The sequence below is a fragment of the Apteryx rowi genome, unplaced genomic scaffold, assembly GCF_003343035.1.
Source record: "Apteryx rowi isolate R43461 unplaced genomic scaffold, aptRow1 scaffold_7, whole genome shotgun sequence".
NCBI classification, from domain to species: Eukaryota; Metazoa; Chordata; class Aves; order Apterygiformes; family Apterygidae; genus Apteryx; species Apteryx rowi.
Genome location: NW_020450982.1, coordinates 8,197,036 through 8,204,337, shown reverse-complemented (window position 1 = coordinate 8,204,337; position 7,302 = coordinate 8,197,036). Strand labels below are relative to the sequence as shown.

Genomic DNA, 7,302 nt, shown 5'->3' with positions numbered 1-7,302 from the left:
CCGCGGGGGGCGCCGGGCCCCAGCGCCGCTGCCCGCCCCCCCGCCGCTGCCGGGCGGGAGCCGCGGCGAAGCAACGCGCTCGGGACGGAGGCGCCTCGCAGCGATAAGCAACGCTTAAGTAGCGCTGCCGGCCGCCCGGCCCAGCGGCGCAGGGTTGCCAGTGGGGGGCACGGGCGCTTCCCACCAGACTGCACCAAGAGCTTCGCCAAGACTGCGCTGCCCGGAAGACGGGCCGCAACACAGAACGCTGTCTTTTCCACTTTTTTCTCTCCTAATGGCATATAATATAAACCATGTTCTATAAACTTATATATACACACCTATTTTATGTCTTTTCCTAAACGTACACAAAACCAGCCAGAAGTTCACCATCTTCTCACTCACTTGTTCAGGAATTTCTAGATCCTACTCAGAATAAAGTAATAAATATTGATCAGAATAGGTTTATATCTGGGATATAATAGACAGTATACAAAGATTTCTGCCAACTCTTTCTTATATTTACCACAATTGTACATGAAGTACTTATAAACCTGCCAGGTTCAATAAGGCCATAATCATGTAAGCAAAGTTTAAGAGGCTTCCTGTCATCCTGGGCAACAATTTAGAAGTACTGACATTTAACACAAATATTTGGAAAAGCATGTTTTCCAACATTTGGTAAGTTTAGAACATTTTCATCTCATTCAGAAAAATGCATGCTATAAAATACTGAGTTAGACTTTGAGCTGCTACAAAAGACCTCTTCTTTGCTCCAGTATAGCTACACTCACCTCAGTGAATTACTGCATTTTCACTGGTGGAAACTCAGGACACGAAGAGTGGAAGTTTCATAAAGCAGCATCCAGGGCTTCTACAGGAATCTAGTACAAAGCCGTAGAGAGAAGCAGCTTTGCCTTATGACATCTTCTGACACTAAGAGACCTACCGCTGGCAAAACGGGAGTCGGACCACAGGGGCATAGAGAAGAGGATGCTCAGGAGGCAGCCTGGAGGCAAAAGATCTGAGCGTGGCTCATCAGACTACCTAGCACACCTCAGAAAATACTCACGTACTTTGTGTTGAGTCCTTTTCCAGAGAAATAAATACCAGCCTTGATGCTGTTTATCTGAGCACACAGCAAGTCACTCCTCTTGTCATTTCAGTCCTTATACAGATGTAGGCACACCAATTAATATACATTTCTCTACCTCAAATAGATCAAGTCTAAACTCCGTTCATATGGGGGGGGGGGGAAGTGTAATTATGCCATTTGGATTTTGGTCTTTCCAAAATTTACTTGGATTTAACTGAATACTCAGAAATGACTATTTTATCTGTTCTTATCTAAGAAAACTGGAGGTATTAATTACCAGTCATTCCCACCAATTAAGATGAATAAACTTACCATCAGACTTTGAAACCAAAAAACATGAACTCCAACTTTGCAGGGTTTTTTCCCCTATTACTGTTGCCTAAAATGAAGCTTCTACAATCCTACTGAGGAGGGCAAGAAAATGTGGTAACTATTGGAGAACCTTAAAAACTTTGAGAAAGCAAAATGGACATATGGGTTAGAACTGGCCAATATCAGACGTTTGTCCCAATGCAGCAGAAGGGATGCCAGTATTAAGGATGGAATATATCAGCTATCATAGATACACAGCTTTGCCTATGGAAAGAACTGTAGTTTATTTCTTGTTTCTATAAGATGTCCATCAATTCATTCCTTATCTTCCGAAAAGATAATTGAAAATGTTAAAAAAAGAACAGTAAATGTTATGATTGTTATTGAAAGTGTTAACAAATCAGTTGAATGCAAAACCAGTCACATTTTCTTATACTGACATACAGAGGTTGTCCAGATTTGTTTTATTTCACAAGTTTATGAACATTGACGGTAGCCCTAATCTATGTATCTGTTGCAAAACTTTCTTTAATGGAAGTTTCAATATTTCCTCTTCCACATATAATCCATGCTTCATGTGGAGAAGGAAAGAAAAAGACAGCTGAAATTGTACAAGAATGATGTTGATCCTACTTGAAGCTTGGAGTTACAGCATCAGCTTTTAGCCATAAATAGGAAAAATGATACCAATACCAAAGAAGAGCTAACTGAATAAACGGAAGATCATATTGTGCTGTTTAATACAAAGATTATGGAGCAGGTATACCCTATCATTATTTACAGCAGACTCCAGCTTTGTCCGGAAACAGTTAGTGTTAAACACTTCCCATTTTATATGGCCATTGCTCCTACCTGTACTTTTTAGACTTTTCTTTTTTTGGGGGGTGGGGGGGGTGGGGGGAGAGTAAGCTGCAGCTATGGTTATAAATGGTATTTCCTTGAACTTCAGCCTTTTAGACTTTTAGATCTAATCAGCGTAACAGTGTGGACTGAATCATCTGTAGAGCTAGAAATGAGTCAGCCTGCTGAGCACCTCAAAGAAAAAAGTCAATAACCAGCAAAAGTCACATTCACGCCGACTACAATCACTCATGCTTTCAGGATTCCCTAGATGTGTAGCCAATTGGGAAATATTTACCAACATTAATTATTGTATATCATAACTAGATCATGAATCCAACTAAGCCTCCAGCAATTCAGGACGGTTGGGATCCAAAAATTAAGTCATACTTTTAATAACTAACACTGTCAGAATGACACAATTATTTAAATAAAAATGTTAATCTTCTATTGCTTTAGAAGAGGAAAAAAAAAGAAATTGCTTACCAAAAAAAAGGGGGGGGGGTTCAGCTCCTTTACCCCATGAATGTATTGCACACTGCAGTTTATTGCATTTCTTGGTTTCTCAGTCATAGTACTTAGGATGTGAGAGTTATATGGCATGCAACAGCCATGAAGTTTGTGGAGAAAGTATGTGGAATACAGCAAAAAGGTACTGCATATGAGATGCCACAGTATTCTACTGCAAAATATCAGTAGCGTATACAAGATTGTTTTACTACACATGGAATATATATCTGACTTTGGGAGCTGTTACCTGTAATTCTTTGTACCATTCTGGTCATTCACGCTCTAAACTGAGCAACTGCTTAAAAGGACTTCTGGTATGATCAGAGAATGAAGAACCTGTTTTTATAAGATATTGTAAGAGCTTCTCTTGTTATTCTAATAACAAGGCTGAGAAGAAATATAATTGGTATTTATAAATATCTATGGTAGTAAAAATTGAGATTAAAAAAGCACAAAGAATAATGTTGATAAAATAAGCAGCAACTTCTTGGTCATAAATAAGGTTATAAACTACTTTTAAACTATCAGAGGATGCTACAAAACAAGCGCTTTCAATAAGATTGTGTTTCATCCTCCATTTTAAGACTGGAGGTCAAACAGGACTGTAACAGGAGAGGACTAAACGCAGTTACCAAATCTTACGAATCTTCTGAGATTATGTCCTGCTACATTAAGTATTCATATTTTGACTTTGACACATGCAAGGACCAATTAGTCACGCCACCCTCTGAAAGTCCACACAGCAGCAATAAACTCATTCGGCTGCAAGTGCAATCACTGCAAGCTTGGCATCATGACTTCATGGGGAGCAAGAGGGGACCCCAGGGATCTTACCCTTACTACCCATCACATTTGCAAAGTCAGTTTGTTGATGTATGAAGAAAACAATCTGGTTTTCCTGGATTCCTCTCAGAAGCAGTTCACACTCTTCATTATACATGGCCACAGCTTTTCTAGCACTGGACACTTCTCATTCGACCCAGTGTATGAGCCTTTCTTTGGATGTAAATATGAGTAGTCCAGACAATTTTCTGGAGCACCCAATAACAGCTGGGTACTTTGTTTTTTAAATTACGTAGGGCAGCAGGAGTTTGAAGATAATTTGTCCTCAGTAAAGTAATCAGGCCTGACTAACAATATCGTCATCATAGCTTCTCCCTTGGGTAGGCCAGCACTTGCAGCGGAACAGAACGAGCACAGGGCAGTCGTGTGCTCTCATCTAGACTCAAGGGGAGCAACAGTATCCCTCTACTTTCACTCCTTACATAACAGAACAATTAACTGGAAGAGCCTGAGGGAAATAAGTCACTTGTTCTCGCTATCTGGAAATAGTCCACTGCTGAACAATCTGACAAATCAAGAGCTGAGATTGTACTTCATGAGGAGACTAGCGCTGCCATTTGCCAAGCTTGAATGCCCAATGCAGTAAGCAACTATATGAATACTCTGATTCTATATAGTTTGATCAGCAAGCAATACAGTAAGAACAAGAATAACGTCAGCTGCTGAGCACTAGCATTTATTAACCGGGAAAAGAAAACCACCTCTTAATAATATTGACAGCAGTGTGTCCCCTCTATTTTTTTTCAGCCAGCTTATAAATTCAAGCGCACAAAGTTTCACCCCAGGATGACAGTCTGAAGGCAAGTTTCACTACTAGGGTTAGAACCCGTTTTCTCCCCAAAGAAATACACTGCCAGTGCAGACTACCACATAAGATGTGCGTGCTAGAAAGGAATGGAGTGCTTCTAGTCATCCCACTGACTTCAATTCATGAGTTGTCCATTAGTGATTAGGTGTCCATAGCCACCTCCAGATTTTCTTAAAGTTTCATTGTCTGCATAAACAGGTAAGGGGGGAAGGGAGGGGAGACAGGAGCAAACAGAGACATGAGCATTGCCGTAACCACTGCGACTGGAGCTCTTAGCAGATCGCCTCGGATGATCGGGGGAAGTGACTCTGGATCTGCAGGGACAGCTTGTCCAATGCAAGACCAACCAGATCTTCAGTGACATACTTCTGCTGTTCCTCACAATCATACAAGTCCAGCATTTTCCCCTTCCCTTGTGCATTCCACTCTACTCTTTTTGCCCTTTGATACTGCAGATGCCACTCACTCATGCACATCATTCTCCCAAACCACTATCTATGAACTACTTGCTACTATATGACCCTGTCAACCAGACACGCAGGCAGTCAAGTGTGGAAGTGCCTACTAGGGCAATGAAATAACACAGCCTTTTTCTGGCATGACAAGAAATAGGAGACTACAATTAGCCACCTTAAGCATTTTTTTTATATTCTGGTCCCATCCCTCCCCCCAAAGAAAACCACAATAGCAGCAACAAAAAACAGCCTCCTGTTGCTGGAACCCTACAGACAAAATGACAAGAATAATTTCATAAGGACTCAAAAAGGGGCCAAGAATTGAGATGCCAGAATCTCAGTCACTAGTTTTGTTTCTATTTTGGACAGGGAAGCCTGAGAGAACATAAATATTTTAGACCTAGAATAAGGAAAAAGTAACAGCTTTTCAAGCCAATAGTTGAATCCCACCTAAACTGCATATTTTTAGCAGCTGGTGGCAGTATATCATTTAATGGAAACCTTTACTAAGTTAGAGCATGATTGATCATATTCTTGATCAGAGGAACATTTAACCCTTCTGCCAAATGAAGAGTTTGCAACACTTGCCAGCAGCACAGATTGTTCAATGAAAACACTGAATGAAGAGGCAGAGGCAAGACACCAATCGTGCAGATCATTCTGTTGTTTTTCCTACTACAGACCAGTTTTCCATAACAGAACCAATTCCTTACAAAGGCTAAGGACTTCTTTAGCACAGCAGCTTCTCAGCATAGATATACAGTTCCTAGACTTGCAATGAGATTTTAAAACCACATCATCACATAAGTTGGGGAGCAGCAAAACTATCTTTAAAAGGCTCAAAGGGTTGGGTTTTTGGTTTTTTTTTTTTTGATTAAAATATTTTGAAAGACTCATTGGTTATAGATTAAGAATAAAAAGATGGAAATATGTCTAGGATCAGAGAGTCTCAGCAAAGGCTGAGGAAAACAAGCTATGGAAAACACTAGTGTTTTCCTCTCTCAGCTGAAACCAAGTACCAGCAAATTGCACCTAAGATGACTCAAAAACTTAACACAATGTGACTCAATAATAGGGAAAATAGTAGTTTAAGCAAACATGTGACCAGTAGTACTTACCAAAAAGTAGAACTGATTCTTGGCCAAAAACGTTTCCTTTCCAGGCTGCTTACTTATTTTGGAACAGAGCCTCCAAAAAATTAATCCACACCTAATAAGGRGTTACCCAGTCAAGACAATTGGCCCAAGTTTCTGACACTGCCTCCACCAGTCTCTAAACAAAACTATGCAGGACTACACAGGTTAAGGAGACTATTATGGCACACTGACATCTGGGCAGAGCCTAGACAGGCTCTTTACAGCCAAACCAGCTACAGACCATTTTCCTTACCTGTGCTTTGCCTCCTCAGCATTGAAAGTACTTTTCCAAGAGCTTGATTCATTCTCTGCACTCTGCATCAATCTGATGGATGACTCCTTATGCTTGAATTTTTCAGAATCAGACACAGTCTCAGGCACTTACTAAGAAATATTAAAAACTATCAGACCTGACAATTAGAACACTGGTATTCTCATGTGACTGAGCATTGTAATCCAGGTTGCTCATCTTCAGCACTTCTGTGATGTTTGGACTGCAGGTAATATTGAAAAATAATGATGTGAATATGAGAAAAGGACATACAAAGGAAAAGATTAAAAGGAAAAGATTGCTTCCATCTTGAAAAAGGCAATTGGAAGCGAGTACCCAGAATGTTAGAAGATGAATGTGGTAAGAACAGCAGCAGAGACCAAACCCCAGCTAGAGAGGCTGTTATTTCCATAAAACAAAGCAAACAGGTCACAATTTAAACATTCATTGCACCACAAATAGGCTTTGAAAAGTTTTCAGCACAGATAATACAAGAAGGGTTGAGTGGAAAAGTGGAATACTAGTCTCCTCGTGACATCAGAAAGCCTGCACTGGTGCAGTCATTAGGGAACACCTCTGGATGACAGAAAGGAGAAACAGTTATAATATATACCTTACCCTACCCTGCAACAGCTTGAGGTTATCCTAAAGCTTGACATTGGAGGGATTTAAAAGGTACAGATTTTCATAGACTTGTTGAATGAGCTTCTCTGAAGTAACCAAATTCCTTTTACTTTCTACAGCACCTAAACAACCTTCAGGAGATAAAAAGCTTCTCTCTCCCCAGCTTCACTAAAGTCTATTTTATTTCCACGTATTTAGGTAGTTAAAGATATAGTAGATGATTGAGTATTTGCCTCTGTCTCCCACGTAAACTTCATTAAATAATCAAGTGGCTTTTAAAAATATAGCTTTTAAAGGCTATATTTTGTTAAAGGCTTACTTTGCTACCTCTCCATGAGGAAATACAAATGTTTCATAGCAATCTCACATACCAATCTCTTTCATATCAATCTCTTGCACTTTAAGCATAAAAACAGAAAAATTTAGTT

The 7,302-nt window shown here is 40.0% G+C and overlaps 1 protein-coding gene across 5 annotated transcripts in view; it reads right to left on the bottom strand.

Annotated features, from left to right (window-relative positions):
• Positions 1-7,302, bottom strand: part of GIPC2 (GIPC PDZ domain containing family member 2) — a 59,863-nt gene that overhangs the window by 29,581 nt on the left and 22,980 nt on the right. Inside the window, exon 1 of one of the 5 annotated variants that reach the window (XM_026086761.1) lies at positions 6,233-7,075. The exons of 3 other annotated variants lie outside the window; for them this stretch is intronic. The gene's annotated coding sequence lies outside the window, so the exon portion shown is untranslated. Of the gene's footprint in view, positions 1-320; positions 5,418-6,232; positions 7,076-7,302 lie in introns of those variants that run through there. One more of the 5 variants, XM_026086760.1, reaches the window with a different exon arrangement.